Genomic DNA, 16,673 nt, shown 5'->3' on the forward strand with positions numbered 1-16,673 from the left:
AGGTGCTCAGGAGCACCGCCCTGTTCCAATGTGATTTGGATCAGCCCATGGCAAACAGTCGGGCTGTGATGACACTGGGGCAAATGATCGCCGAGATTCGCTGCTTCGGAGCTGCCCCAGGCAGAACCGCAGCGACTGACTGCGAGGTACAGGGGGATTTCAGTCGGTTCCCTCATTCAGGGATCCCCGAGACAACAGAGCTGCCGGGCAGCTCTCGGCCGGGCAGCTCTCGCGAGAGCGGCTGACGCGGCGGGGGCGTTGCCAGGGTAACGACTCTGCGTCCACCCCCTGGCCTAGAAAAAGCCTCGGGGAGGGCAGCGAGGCGTCGCTTCCCAACGGAGACGGAGAGGAGTCGGGGTGTGAGAATCACCTGGGCTGCTTTAACGAGGAGAAACTGTAAGCCACCCATACACGGGACTCCCCAGCAAGGACGGTTGTTATCACTGTCAAGTGAGTGATAAGTGCGCGGGCTCCTGCTAACGACCCGGACACGGGGCGAGGGCAGAGCCAGCACTACCGGCAGCAGGGCAGAGCTGATTAGGCAAATCTCATTAAGACTATCTAGTAGTGTTAGTGTGCCTGCTGGTTTGCAGTGGCTGCACCCCGGAGGAAGGCTACCACCACAAAAATTGTGGAGACCCAGACGGAAGTCGCATGCTCACGCAGAAGGAAGACTGCAGCCAAAAAGAGCATGGAGACCCAGACTGAGGTCCTGTGCGTGCTTGAAAGGATAGCTGATGCTAAGAAAAGTGTGGAGCCTCAGACTGAGGCCCCAACACAAGATACTAGTACGCAGGTCACTGGCTGTCATGAGCACCAGAGCCTGGCCTTTGCAGTGCCAGGCAATGGAGGCAGCACTTGTATGTTACCAGCTAAATGACTTACTCAGCCTTAAGGTTGACCTGAAGGAGGAGGTGGAGAGGCTGAGGACCATAAGGGAGTTTGAGAAGGAGATTGATTGGTGGTGCCAGTCCCTATTGGCCCCGAGATCTTGGCACAGAGCTGAGGCACTACATGGAGCATGTCACCCCCTACTGCCTTGTAAACAGGTGGGAGATGGGAAACAGCAGGTGGGAGGGGGGAACTGGCAGGGTGACGGTGCTGCTGTGAGCCTCATGACCTCTCTTCCCCCTAGCAACAATTTGAGAAAGGAGGAGTAGAAATGGGTACCTGCTTGACGAAGTGGGCAACCCCCATCCCGACCATCCTCGCCTCCCCAGGTACCTCTGCGCAATTGGTTTGAGGCCCTGGAACTCGAGGGAGAGGTGAGTGGGGGTGTGTAGGGAGGTCCACCCATGAGGTTGCTTTGGGTAAAGCGGTCGACCCCACACCTCAAGACTGCCTCCACCTGGTTGTCATAGGCAACTCCCTGCTGAGAGGAATGGAAGGCCCTATATGTTGCCCTGACCATACCTGTAGGGAGGTGTGCTGCCTCGCTGTGCTGCACAGATCAGGGACATTTCTAGGAAACTTTTTGGACAGATTCGCCCTTCTGATTATTACCCCTTACTGATAGTCCAGGCTGACAGCGATGAAGTCTCTGAGAAAAGCCTCAAGACTATCAAGAAAGACTTCAGGGGACTGGGGCGGGTAGTCAGTAGAGCGGGTGTACAAGTGGTGTTTTCTTCTATACCGTCAGTGGCAGGGCAGGATACTGAGAGGTACCAAAAAACCAACCTAATAAATAAATGGTTTAAAAGTTGGTGCAAACACAGGAATTTTGTTTTTTTTTTTTGCCACGGGGCAACTTACTCGGCAGCTGGCATGATGGCTGCAAACGGAAGTAGCCCCTCTCCGAGGGGTAAGAGGATCTTAGCTGAGGAACTGGCGGGATTCATTGAAAGGTCTTTAAATTAGGTATGAAGGGGGAAAGAGACAAAACAATGGCCGCTAGGGTTGAGCTGGTCGTTTGAGGGCTTGTACCGAACTTGATGGGCGATGATGGTGAAGTACAAAGGGATGGATTGGGACAGGGATGCTGCTGATCTAGGGGAACCTAGATCCTCTATAAAGGTGGTGAGACGGAAAGCCTAGCTGAAGTACCTTTATACCAATACACGCAGGCTGGGAAATAAGCAGGGCGAGTTGGAAACCATGATACGCTTGGAAAGTTATGTCCTTGTTGCCATCACGGGAAAAATGGTGGGATGACTCCCATAACTGGAATACCACCATTGAGGGGTATCGGCTCTTTAGAAGGGATAGGCGAGGTAGGAAGGGTAGGGGAGTTGCCCTCAATGTCAAAGAATGTGAGGAGCTCCCCCTGAGAAAAAGTCAGGAACAGGTTGAGAGCCTGTGGGTTAGAATTAGGAATGAGTCTAACAAAGGCCAGCTGGTGATAGGAGTATACTACAGGCCACCTGATCAAGGGGAGACTGTTGATGAGGCTTTCTTACTTCAGATGCAGGAGGCTTCATGCTCACGGGCTCTTGTCCTGATGGGGGACTTCAACCATCTGGATATCTCTTGGAAAGACCACATGGCGAGCTGCAAGAGGTCCAGGAGGCTCCTGGAATGTGTCGATGATAACTTTCTGGTCCAGGTATTGGACAGACCGACCAGAGGTGAAGCGTTACTAGACCTGCTGCTCACCAATGCGGAGAAAATCATTAAAGGTGTTAAGGTTGGAGGCAGCCTGGCTGCAGTGACCACGCCCTGGTCGAGTTCGTGATCTCGAGGGATGTGGGCCTGGCAAAGAGTGGGGTCAGGACCCTGAACTCCAGAAGAGCGAATTTTAAGCTGTTCAATGGACTATCAGCCAAGATCCCCTGGGATGCTGTCTTTAAAAACAAAGATGTTGAGGAGAGATGGCTACTCTTCAAGAATGCTTTCCTGGGCGCACAAGAACTCTCCGTCCCTCTGAATAATAAAGCGGGCAGAGGAGGTAAGAAGCTGGCGTGGCTTGGTAAGGACCTGCTGGGCATGTTGAGGGTGAAGAAAGGTGCGTACAAGCTCTGCAAACAAGGGCATGTCACCTGGGAAGAATAGAGGGATGCTGTCCAGACTTGCAGACATGGGATCAGGAAAGCCAAGGAGCAGGCGGAACTGAACTTGACGAGGGACGTGAAAAACAATAGGAAGACATTCTACAGGTACGTTGGCCAGAAGAGACAGGCCAAAGTGAGTGTGTCTCCTTTGGTAAATATAAAAGGAGAACTGGCTTCAACAGACGAAGAGAAGGCTGAAGTACTGAATGAGTTCTTCTGCCTTGGTTTTCTCTGGCGGCCAGGATTCCAGAACTTCTCACATCCCTGAGCCCTGCATCCTCTAGGTGGGGACCAGGATGGTAAATCCCCCCCCGCACTGTGAGGACAGATCAGGTCCGAGACCACCTCATCAGACTGAACGCGTACAAGTCTAATGGGGCCAGATGGCATGCATTCCAGGGTTCTGAAGGAGCTGGCTGAGGTGGTTGCTGAGCTGCTCTCCATCATATTTGAAAAGTCGTGGCTGTCAGGTGAGGTCCCAAATGACTGGAGGAAGGGTCACATCACTCCCAGTTACAAGAAAGGGAGCAACTAGGACCTGGGGAACTACAGGCTGGTGAATCACCTCTGTGCCTGGGAAGATCATGGAACAGATCATTCTGGACGACATGCTTGATCACATGAGGAATGAGTGTGTGATCTGAGATAGCCAGCATGGCTTCATGAGAGGAAGGTCATGCTTGATCAATCTGGTGGCCTTCTATGATGGAGTGACGGCATTGGTGGACAAGGGAAAGGTCATTTATCTGGACTTGAGCAAAGCCTTTGAGATGGTCCACTACCACATCCTTATCTCTAAATTGGAGGAATGTGGATTTGATGGGTGAAGCACTCGATGGATAAGAAATTGGTTGAAAGGCCGCAGACAGAGGGTGGTTATCAGTGGCTCTATGTCCAGGTGGAGGCCGGTAACAAGTGGTGTCCCCCAGGAGTCTGTCTTGGTGCTCTTTAACATTTTTATCAATGACATTGATGACGGAATCAAATGCACCCTCAGCAAGTTTGCTGACGACACCAAGCTGAGTGGTGCAGTTGACATGGTAGAAGGAAGGGATGCCATTCAGAGGGACCTTGACAGGCTGGAAAGGTAGACCCGGATGAACCTGATGAGGATCAACACAGCAAAGTGCAAGGTTTTGCACTTGGGCCGGAAGAATCCCAGGCATCCATAAAGACTGGAAGGAGCAGTCCTGGAGAGCAGCCCTGCAGAGAAGGACTTGGGGGTCTTGATAGATGCTAAACATGAGCCAGCAGTGTGCCCTTGCAGCTTGCAAAGCGAATGGTATCCTGGACTCCATCAAAAAAGGGGTGGCCAGCAGGAACAGGGAGGTGATTGTCCCCCTCTACCCTGCTCTTGTGAGGCCCCATCTCGAGTACTGTGTCCAGGTCTGGAGCCCCCAGTACAAGAAAGACAGAAAGCTTTTGAAGTGTGTCCAGAGGAGAGCCACAAAGATGATCAGGGGGCTGGAGCACTTCCCATACAAAGACAGGCTGAGGGAGCTGGGCTTGTTGAGCCTGGAGAAAAGAAGGCTGCGGGGTGACCTCACTGCAGCCTTCCAGTACCTAAAGGGAGCCTACAAACAGGAGGGGAATCAACTCTTTGAAAGGGTAGATAACTGCAGGACAAGGGGAACTGGTTTTAAGTTGAGGGAGGTGCAGCATCTGATGCACAGACTCAGATGTGAATGATCCAAATTGTTTATTACAAGTTCTCACATCACTTATATACCTTCACAGGTTTTCTTTTTCTAGCTTTCCCATCCACCTTTACATGTCAGCAAAACATTCTACAAAACACTCTTCAACTGTTCACACAGATGCTTATCCAGTCAGAGCCTTGATGTTCTTTCTTCTTCTAGAGGTGTCCTTGGTTCTCATGCTGTTTATCTTGTTCCACAGCTTCTGCTCTGAACAGTTTTTCTTGTATTCCCACAGGGAGGGGAGGTTTAGGTTGGATGTCAAGGGAAAATCCTTTACAGAGAGAGTGGTGAGGTGCTGGAACAGGCCCAGAGAGGTTGTGGATGCCACGTCCCTAGAGGTGTTCAAGGCCAGACTGGATGGGGCCCTGGGCAGCCTGGTCTAGTATTGAATGTGGAGGTTGGTGGCCCTGCATGTGGCAGGGGGGTTGAAGATTCATGATCCTTGAGGTCCCTTCCAACCCTGGCCATTCTGTGATTCTGTGAAATGGTTCCATGTGTACTTAACACCCCTCCAAGTAAAAGCAAACTGTGGTTTGCATTCTGTGGCCAACAGAATGGAGAATACATTGCCAATGTCAGTAATGGCATACCACTTGGCTGCTTTTGACTCCAGTTTATACTGTAGTTTTAATATATCTGGCACAGCAGCGCTCAGTGGGGGTGTGACCTCATTCAGGCCACAGTAGTCTACCGTCAGCCTCCATTCTCCACTGGCTTTACGCACTGGCCATATGAGGCTGTTAAAAGGCATGTGAATTTTGCTTATCGCTTCCTGACTTGCTAGCTGATGAATCAGTTTATGAATGGGGAGCAAGGAATCCCTGTTGGTGCGGTACTGTTGTCTGTGTACCATTTTTGTAGCGATGGGTACCTGCTGCTCTCTTACCTGTAGCAACCCCACAACAGATGGGTATTCTGACATGCCAGAGTAGAAAGACAGCTGCTTAATGTTGTATGTTTCTACAGCAACTATTCCAAATGCCCATCGGTATCCCTTGGGATCCTTGAATACCCCCTTCTAAGATAATCAATACCAAATATGCATGGAGCCTCCTGTCCAGTTACTATAGGATGCCTCTGCCAGTTTTTTCCAGTGAGGCTTATTTCAGTCTCCAACATAGACAATTCCTGAGAACCCCCAGTCACTCCGGAAATATAAATCAGTTCCATCCCTTTATAACTTGAGGGTATCAGAATGCACTGAGCACCAGTGTACACCAGTGCTTTATATTCCTGTGGTTCTGATGTGCCAGGCCATCGAATCCACACAGTCCAATACACTCTATTATCCCTTTCCTCCCTCTTGCTGAAGGCAGGGCCCCTCTATTTGTTACCTGCAGTAACGGGAGCAACTTCAGTGGTCGTTGGTCTGCTTTGTAATTTTCTCATCCATGCTCGTAGTGTAGGAGTGGGTTCATCATACCACTTCTTCATATCCTCTCCATCTCACGTAAGTAGCTCCACAGGGCAGCACAAGACATAAATTTACTGTGGTCCTTTGCTCGAGTAAGAGGTGTTTGCCTTTAATAGCTGAGCTATCAGTTTGACCAGCTCCTTCAGCAGGTTCTTTTGATCATTCTGGTCTTCATTGGGTGTTTCTGATACTGCCACGGCTTCATCACAATTGATCACTAGGGACAATTCCTTCCGCATGCCGTTCTGGCTCTTCTCTGTTTTATCTAGTCTTTCTGCCATTTGGCAGATGGCTGATATGGAAGCATGGGATGGCGGTAATCTTTGTTCCAATCTTTGTTCCAATCTTTGAAGTATAAGAATCAGTACAAAAATCGGTGGTCTTCTACCTAGGTCTTCATATCTATTGGTCGTTGCAAACAATGAACTGGCATACCTTTCCAGTGCTGTTCTTGTGAGCTTATGCCATATTTCAGGTGTACTCGCCATTCTCTCGGGATCATGGTTCTGGTGTGGATTGTTAGAAACAAACTCAGGATCGTACAGCATTTCAACTATGGCTGTTTCTCTCAAATACTGCATGCCTTTCTCAACAGTATTCCAGCTTTTCATCCCAGGCTCCAGCTCGGTTATGAAGGGATATCTTTTCTTCACAGCTAATAACATTTGTTCCCAGAGGGTGGCAACTCCATCCAGAAATCTACTAATCCCTCTGTCAATAGCTGAGTCTCAGGTGATGTTTCCTAGTTGGTGGGCTTCGTTACTATTTAGGGACATGCTACCAGCTCCATTGTCCCAACACCAAAGCAATCAGGTGACAACAGTTTCACTCAGGTGATGCATAAACTCCTTTTTCATGCCTTGGATTTCAAACATTTTCAGGGATCGATGAATAGTGGTAACAGCAACTCTCTCCTCATCATCCTCCCCTCCATGTCTCTTAATTTCTCGGTTACCTTTCTTGGTGGTGGTGGTTTTGAGGAGGGACCCTCACCTGGATCTTCCTCTATTTCCTCTGCTTCTTCTTTCCATTTTAATCATGAGGACATCCATTTCCATTTCTGGCCTTCCACAGGGACAACTGACATTAATACTGGTGCCTCCTGCGATTAATTGACTTGGAGGTTTCCCCTTTTGGTTCAGATCTCAGTTTGGAAACTCTCTCTCTCTCCACGATAGTATTATATAGAGCTTAATAAGCACAAGCCAAGCCCCAAATAAGCCATTCCTCCTCAGATCTTTCTGAGCTGCACCATCCCCTACCCAAATGCTCACTCAGTTCCTCAGGGTCCCACAGGTGTTCAAGAGTAAAATCCCATGACACCGGGGGTCCCCACACTTCTAATCTCTTTCCTAAACTTCTCCATATTTCCTGACACTCCACATTCTCTGGTTTCGGGGAAAGCTTTCTCCACATAATGTAAAATCCTATCACAGACAATACATTCAGAGAGACTGACAGCGCAGTACCTAAGCTGGCACCTTGAACATGCATAAGGAAAGGGAAGAGCACCTGGAAACCAGTCCAAACATCATACTGTCTGTTAGATTAGCCAGGATGAATAGGAACCAGTCAGGTATCTCCATCAGTGCCCTTAACTGAATATAGATATGTGCAACTCTGAAACAGAATATAAGGAGCTTAAAAAGGAACCGATATGTTCCAAGGAACGTAAGGGTCCTTAGTCCTCCATATACTGCTCTTAACATAAAGTAAAAAACCATACTTGCCCGCATCCTCCACCAATAGTTGTCATGGGGTTATCCTTAGATCTAAGTCCGTGACAGGGGGGCACAGGCCCCGGGAAAAGAGAAAAAAAAACAAAAACAAAGGGGTACTAACGGTTTGCTGCGACCCAGCCGGCCCCAGGCCGCGTGTGCTCTGGGAGAGGGGGAAGGGCAGAGAGCTAGCCGATAGTTTTAACGGAGAGGAAACACAACGGCAACGATCCGAGCAGTAAATTACCGTTTCTCAATTGAACTAAATCAAACTAAAGGAGAGAGACAAGAGTATCCAAAATGCGAGTCAAACCACGATAGTGCAAGGGAAAGCATGTCCTTTTCTCCACGGCGAGCTGAGACGCTGAGCCGGGGTCAGAGGGACAGAGGCAGACGCCCAGGTCTTTCCAGAGCTCCACCCCACTTTCTCTTCCCGCCGAGGTCCTCTGAGGATGCCGCCCCCTCCCCTCCCAACAGGATACTCAGAGTGCCCATAAAAGGCAGTAAACGGAACCAGAACATTAACTCGTTAATTCTCACTGGTCCTCATGATCTGATGTGGAATACTGACAACAAAAAATCACAAAACCACAACAACCCTTTCTGTAAAGAAGTGTTTCCTGATATCAAACCTAAACCGCCCCTGGCACAACTTAAGGCCATTTCCACTCGTCCTGTCACCAGTGAGAAGAGACCAACCTTGCTGTAAGCAACTTTCAGGTATTAGAAGAGAGCAGTAAGGTCTCCCCCTCAGCCTCCTTCTCCCCAGACTAAATAGTTCCTTCAGTCTCTCCTCATAGGGCATATTCTCCAAGCCCTTCACAAGTCTTGTTGCCCTTCTTTGGACCTGCTCCAGCACCTCAATGTCCTTTCTGTATTGAGGTGCCCAAAACTGAACATAGCAAGGTGAGGCCTCACCAGTGCCAAGTACAGGGGCAGGATGCCATTGGCTTTCTTGGCCACCTGGGCACATTACTGCCTCACATTCAGCCGACTGTCCATTCGTACACCAAGGTCCCTTTCCATCAGGCAGCTTTCCAGGCACTCTTCCCCAAGCCTGTAGAGTTGCTTGGATTGTTGTGACCAAAATGCAGGACCTAACACTTAGCCCTATTGAAATTCATACAGTTAACCTTGGCCCATCGATCCAATCTATCCAGGTCCCTCTGTAGTGTCCTTCTCCCCTCAGGCAAATCAACGTTCCCTCCCAACTTGGTATCATCTGCAAACTTACTGAAGGTGCACTCAATACCCTCATCAAGATCATTAATAAAGATATTAAATAGAAATGACCCCAGTACTGAGCCTTGGGGGACATTGGTCATGACCAGCCACCAACTGAATTTAACTCCACTGACCACAACTCTTTGGGCCCGGCCATCTAGCCAGTGTTTCACCCGGTGGAGCCTACACCCATCCAAGCTGTGGGCAACCAGCTTCTCCATGAGAAGTGGGGGGCAGTGTCAAAGGCTTTACTGAAGTCCAGGTAGACCACATTGACAACCTTATCTTCATCCACTAATCAGGTCACCTTGTCATAGGATGAAATCAGGTTTGTCAAACAGGATCTACTTTTCATAAACCCATGCTGACTGGGCCTGATCCCTTGGTTGACCTTTAACCGGTCCATGATGGCACCTGAGATTATCCATTCCATAACCTTCTCTGGCACCAAGGTGAGACTGATAAGTCTGTAGCTACCAAGATCATCTTTCCGGCTGTTTTTGAAGATGGGTGTCATATTTGCCAGTCTCCAGTCTGCCGGGACATTCCCAGTTAGCCAGGACTGCCAAAGAATGACGGAGAGTGGCTTGGCATCCACATCTACTCAAAGCCCTCAGCACTCCAGGGTGCAGTCCATCTGGCCCTATGGATTTGTGAGCATCCAACGTTTGGAACAGGTCCAAAACTACCTCATCATGGATTATGCAGGGCCTATTCTGTTCCCTATCCCTATCTACCAGCAGAGGGGGCTGTGTGCCCAGGGAGTAATAAGTCTTACCATTAAAGACTGAGGCAAAGAAGGCATTAAGTATGTCAGCCTTCTCCTAATCCTTGGTCACCAAGTTGCCCTTGGCATCCAACAATGGATGGAGATTCTCCCTAGCCCTCCTCTTGCTGTTGATGTATTTAAAGAAATATTTGTTGTTTTCCTTTATCTTAGTGGCCAAGTTTAGTACTAGCTGGGCCTTGGCTTTCCTAATTTTCTCCCTCCATAGCTTCACTACATACCTGTAATAATCATAAGTAGCTCGCCCACTCTTCCAGAGACCATAAATTTTCCTTTTGTTCTCGAGTTCCAGCCAAAGGTCTCTGTTCATCCAGTCCAGCCTCCTTGCCAATTGGGTCGTCTTCCGTGACTTGGGGATGGTCAGCTCCTGCACCTTTAAAATTACTTTCTAAAAGTATTCCCAGACTTCCTGGGCTCCCACTCTCTCCAAAACTACTTCCCAAGAGACGTTCTCAACCATGGTTCTAAAGAGTTAAAGGCTGCCTTCCAGAAGTCCAAGGTGGCAGTTCTGCTGACTCCCCTCTATGGTTCAACAACGAATGAGAAATCTAGCATCTCATGATCAGTATGCCCCAGACGGCCTCCAACCTTTACATACTCCACAAAACCTTCTCTGTTAACAAACAGTAGGTCCAGGATTTTGTTTCCCTTTGTTGGCTCCTTCACCAGCTGCGTCAGGAAGTTATCTCCCACACACTCTAGGAACCTCTGGAACTGTTCCCTATCTGCTGTATTATAAATCCAGCAGATATCTGGGAAGTTGAAGACCCTCACAAGAACAAGGGGGAGAGACCTTGAGACCTCACCCTGAAAGGTGAGAAGACACTGGATCTGGGATAGTGAGGGGGGTGAAGGCCATAAAGATAAGAGTTTGAGAACAGCCTGAGGACATTTGGCAAGAAGGTGATTAGATGTCCACAGGGCAAGAAGAAACCAGTTTGGGAGGATGCCCCCTTGAAAGGTCAGAAGTTTACAGCAAGAAAGGTCAGAAGCCTTCACGTGGAAAACAACAAATCTTCATCCCACGACCCACTGCACACGTGCAAGAGGGGAGGGTCTGCATGCTAATGAACTCTTGGGAGTGTAATGACTATGTATCCGAATTCCAGGAAAACTACTGATTATGTATTAGTTTGGCCTATATCTGTAGCACAATTTTTCCAGACGATGTGCAAGTTAGGAGGAACGATTCCCCTTGTATCCGGTGTCTGCACAGCACTGATTAAAACATACCTGCTTTTATAACTACTTCGTGGCTATAGAGTTTGATTCCACACGTCAACCCAACTGTCTATAAAGTGTCTTATTCACTTCTTCATCCTGGTTGGGTGGCCTGTAGCAGACAGTACGCCACAATAATAACAGTCTAATTGGCCTTCGCTTTTATTCTCCTCTCAATCCTATCATTACCATCATCAATTTCCATACATTCACACACTTTCTTATCAGAGGGCTACAGCACGACCTTTCCTGCCTTGCCTGTCCCCTTTGAAAACTCAGTAGCCATCCATCACAGCACTCCGGCTGTGTGAGTCATTCCACCATGTTTCCATGATGGCGACTATGTCATAGCTTTCCAACCGCACAATGACCTCCAACTCCTCCTGTTTATTACCCATGCTGCATGCATTAGTGTAAAGGCACCTGAGCTGGGCCTCCATTTGAGTGGCAATAGCCCTCATGACCATACTCAGATGTTCCTACAGCCACCAACTTCACACCAACCCTCGTGTTCTTCCTACAAAAGATTTTATCTCACCAAGACACAAGACTTTGGGATCTTACTAGCACATTCCTCTCTTAGAAGCACTGACATACATACATACAGGCTCCGTTCCAGTGACCCTAGTTACACCCCTACCCCTTTCATAACTAGTTTAAAGCTTTATCAATGAACCTTCCCAACTCCCATCATCAGACCCCTTTCCACAGATAGGAGAAGCTATTCCCAGCAGGCCTGGTCTCGTGCAAACAGAGCAGAGGTCAAAAAACCCAAACCCCTGCCAGGCACACCAGGCTCAGAGCCAGGTATTAATCCATTGGCCCATCATGTTTAGTCCCTCATCATTCCCTATAACTGGAGGGATAGAGGAGAACACAGCTTATGCTCCTGAACCCCAAGGCTCTGAAGTCCTTTTTCATAGTATTTAGGAAAGTTCTTCCTATTTTATCACTGCCTACCTGAAACAACAACTGGGGATAGTAATCTGAGGGCCAAACTAGGGAAGGAGGTTTCTTGCTTATGTCTTTAACCTGGGCTTCCAGGAGGTAGCAGACCTCCCTGTGTAGAGGGTCTGGTCTACATATTGGCCCTTCTGCTCCCTTCAGCAGAGAGTCACCAATGACAATAATCCATCATTTTTTCTTTGCTGATGAGGTTTTAATGTTAATTGAGGTCTGGTTAGAACTCCACCAACTGTGGAGAACCATCATCACCACCATTGTCCAGTTGTCCCTGCAGAGCACTGTACCTGTTCCGCAGGGGCAGGTGGGGAGCCAGGAAATCTCTGGGAGGGTGTGCCTGCATCGCTGAGCAGGGATCTTTTGCCATTGCCCCACAGCTCCAATTCTTCACCACTGTTGCTAGGGGAAGGAGAGGACAGGGGACTCACTGCAGCAGGATCACTGTTTGCATGCTGGTTCCCCTCTGTCACCTGTTCGCAAGGCAGCAGGGGGTGATGTGCTCCATATGGAGCCTCAGTTGGCTGCCAAGATCTTGGGGCCAATGGGGTTTGGCTCCACCAAACAATCTCCCTCTCACATTCCTTTATGCTCCTCAGCCTCTCCACCTCCTCCTTCAGGTCAACCTTAAGGCTGAGTAAGTCATTTAGCTTGTCGAACCTCACACAAGTGCTGCCTCCCTCACCTAGCATTGCAAAGGCCAGGCTTTGGCACTCACTACAGCCAGAGACCTGGACACTGGCATCTTGTTTCGGGACCTCAGTCTGGGTCCCCACATCTTTCCTGGCAGTAGCCTTCTGCAGGGGTGCAGCCATGGCAAACCAGCAGACTCACCAGCACTATTTGGATAGTCTTAATGGAGTGTGACTGATCAGCCCTGTCCTGCTGCCAGTAATGCTGGCACTGCCCTCACCCCATTACCATCCCATTAACAGGTGCCTCTGCACTTATCACTCTTTTCACAGTGATAGCACCTCCTACCTATGTAGTCTGTGAATGGGTGGCTTACCATTTCTCCTTGTCTGAACAATCCATGTGATGTGTCACACCCTGAAGGCTCCTCTCCATCCCTGAGTCTTTTTCTAGGCAGGGGACATGGCTGCAGAGCTGTTGCCCTAGCAACTCAAATTATTCTATGATTTTGATTCCTTTAAGGGACCAGTACACCCTGTGAGCTTCTTTGGGCCTCTTGTGATTTCTGACCCATGACTTATGAGTTAGAATCAGACCAGAGTACACGAGGACAACACAGAAGTCAAAGTTCTGTAGCCCTTTGCAAGAAAATGCCCATGTAGCTCATCCAGTTCTTAACTAAACTACAACATCTTAATCAACTGCAGTTCTAAAACTGCAGAGAGCTGCAGCCAACTCAAAGCAGAACAGAGGCTTCAGCTTTTTAGGACTTTCTCCTTTTCTTCTCTATTTCCTTTATTTTAATTATTAATTTAAAAGTATATACAACTCTTTAATAAGTCTGCAAAGCCAACAGCATTGCTTCAAATCCAAGCAAAGTAAGTTCAAGCCAATAAAGAGCTTAGATATGAAACCTCAGACAAAATCTTCCTTTTAGGGAAGAAAGTGTCAATTTCAGATAGTCTCAAGCCAGCATCATTTTCAAGGATGGAAAAATTACTATTTTTTCAGAAAAATTCTCCAAACTATTGCTGGAGTTAACTACCATTTCTGAGTCAGTCCCAATTAAACTCTTCAGGGAGAGGCCTCTAGAAATGGTCTCTTATTGAAATACAAAAAAATGGATGGGCTTTATGCCAGCCTAAAAAAATAATAAATCAATCCTACAATACCCTCTTTTCACGCAAATCATTTTTCCATCAGTTGTCCACCGTGTTATGAGTCCTTTTTCCATCAGAGGGTTCTTCAGCAGAGTGAGGTTTTCACTAGAAAGGTTATAATTTCTTAGAAAGAGGGATAGTATTCATCTGACAGAGCATGCAAAAAAAAAAAATCACTCTGCATCACATCATTATTCTTTAAGTTGCTTCTTTCTTTTTGTTCTTGTTTTACTTTAAACATGAGAGGCACTGCTCAAGGTATGATAAGGATAACAGTTTTAGTAACTGTGACCTGTGAAGATGAAGGCTGCCTTTTTACATTCTGGGTAGACTCCTTTACAGCTGCAAGTTGCTTTCATTCAAATTCCTGCAGTTAGCTATAGGCCTTAACAGGCTTATCAGCAAAAAATAGGTTATATATGGGGAGTTTTATGTACCTGCTCTTCTTGAAGATACAAAAAAGATAGGATACAAAGGGTAAATAGCTCCTCTGTTAAGCTGTTTATGGTTGTACTTCCATATGTTTAATTTATGTTTTTTCTCCAGTTTTACACAATCAAGAATAAAAAAAACTGTGCTCCAACACCAGAGATGGCTTCTGCTGAAAACATACAACTTTTCACAGGAGCAGACAACACAGATACAGGCTCTGATGCAAATCAGGAAACTCCAGAACTATTTATGAAGCCTCCAACTTGACTTAATCACAAGGCCAATAGAGAAGAGCTCCTTTAACATCCTGAATGCAAAAAACTAACCTGATCCCTAGGTAAATCTGTAAAGTGCAAAGCTGAAGGAAAGAAATAATTAAGTTCCAAGTCACACATGAGTTAGCTGCCAGAGGGACATCACGTCTTTTGCCAGCAGCACAAATGTCAGAAGAAAATTACTGAGCCAACCTGACAGTGCAGTGGGGAAGCAAGAAGACTGCCACATTTTGCTCTCCAACACAGCTGTGAGAACCCCAAGTCCCACTGCCAGCCAAGCAAAATGCTACAGTTAATTACTGACATTACAAGGAGAGGCTGAATATCAGATTTCCTCCTGTTTCAGTTGTCAGGAATACAGAATCTCACCTCGATGCCAGAACATGAGCATTGAAAAAATAAAACTAGTAGCTACAGCATCGGCATGCATACAGTGCTTTTGGCCAGAACTATCAGTGAATAAAAAGCAGAGTGCAGGAGAGTGCAGTTCTGCTCAGAAAAGTGAGGTTTGGTAAATGCACTGCATGATGTCCAATGCAACCCACAGGGCAAATCCTCTGCTGGCAGTGTGGGAATCAAATGTTGTTTCTGCATTAGAATTGGATAATATATATTTTTTTATTTCATGATCTCCACTGTCATAGTTCTTTCTGGGAGTCTTTCTGCTTAACTTGGGGAAGATCCCTCATAGTTTACATCATTTATCGTCTAGATAACCCTTCCCAGGGACGCACGCTCTGTATATAGGTGTATATAGGTGTATATATGTATATTTTGTCATACACACTGCAAGAATATCCTGCACCAGATCAAACCATAGAACAAGTCATGGCATGTCCGAGGAAGCACCTGAAGAGACATCGGAAGGCCTGACATCATCCCCCGCCCCGGTGATCCTTGTTTAACGAAGACTTGGAAGCAAATCACCATATCAATACGACAAGAAGAGCACTGAGACATCTTGGAAACGACAGGATGGCGACACCAGATAATAAACAAATTAACAACTAAATAACAAATGTAAATCCTCTGATAAGACTGTGAACCTGGAGTACCCAGCCAGTGGGGAAACAGGGGAGAGGGGGGAGGCAAGGGGGAGAAAACAGGGTATAAAGGCTGTCATGTTGTGTCCATAGGTGCGCTCCTGCTTGCGGGACGCCCGCCATTGCAATCGCGAATAAAATCTGCTTTTATCAGAGATACCGTCCTGGCAAAATTATTCGGATATTTCCAACAGCAGAAAGAGTCCACACTCCAATGGAGTGGGAAGCAGGACAGCAAAACTCACTTGCCATTTCTCTGTCCTAATCCTTATCTATCCAGTCTTGTGTTGAAAAGTTGCCAGACGAAAGTTGTTTTTGCCTATTATGGCTTGTAAAAGTTAAATTAGGTCTCAGAGGTTCAGGCTTTTATATATGGGCAGAGAAAGAAAGGAATATTTCCAATCTGGCTTAGTAAGGAGGGCAAGAGATTTGAGTGCCAAAATCTTCTTCAGATGCTACATATGAAATTCACAGTTCCATTTCCCTCTCTCTGCAGCAAGTGTCCTCACAGAGCATATCAAAGAGGAGAAAAGCTTGATACTGGCTGAACTTAGATCTATGATTAAATAAACCATTTATCATTCTCCTAAGCATCCTCATCACTAGTTGGTTATTTGAATACTGAAGCTTACAAAGAGCCAATGGGTGCTACAGAATGTTTAAACATCAGTCGTCCTATGGGAAGTGATGAGTACAGCTATACATATATGCATTACAAACATCTACCTAGAAGTGTTAGATAATACTGCTCACAGATTCCTTTGGAAAGTAGTGAGAAATCACAAGCCCATCACTCAAAGTCCAGGCCCAGCAAACTGCCTGAAATTCATTTTATGCTGTAAGAAAGAGTTCAACATAGACGTTTCTTTCAGTGAAGCAATCATCTATCAGGAGCTCCTCACACACTACTGCTGGAAGAAATAACATCAGAAGTTAACTTTGTTATGGAACTATCTGCTTTGTTTCATTTGTTTCCTTACTCTAAGGAAAAAAAGAAAAAAAAAAGTTACCTGGTTTGTAAAAATCATTACTGAATTAGCTTGAAAACAGATACTTCAAGAATATAACAAATATTTACAATCTGACACAATACTTAAGAATTCAACACTCCCTAAGAGT

At 47.0% G+C, this 16,673-nt stretch overlaps 1 long non-coding RNA gene across 1 annotated transcript; it reads left to right on the forward strand.

Annotated features, from left to right (window-relative positions):
• Nucleotides 1-241: 241 nt before the first annotated feature.
• LOC146545711 (uncharacterized) lies at nucleotides 242-15,711 on the forward strand. The gene is made up of 4 exons (XR_014880890.1): nucleotides 242-396; nucleotides 1,136-1,265; nucleotides 2,402-15,531; nucleotides 15,648-15,711. It is a non-coding gene; the product is annotated as an uncharacterized LOC146545711 (long non-coding RNA).
• The last annotated feature ends 962 nt before the right edge of the window (nucleotides 15,712-16,673 follow it).

The sequence above is a fragment of the Meleagris gallopavo genome, chromosome 1 (genome assembly GCF_905368555.1).
Source record: "Meleagris gallopavo chromosome 1, MGAL_WU_HG_1.1, whole genome shotgun sequence".
In the NCBI taxonomy this organism is placed as follows: Eukaryota; Metazoa; Chordata; class Aves; order Galliformes; family Phasianidae; genus Meleagris; species Meleagris gallopavo.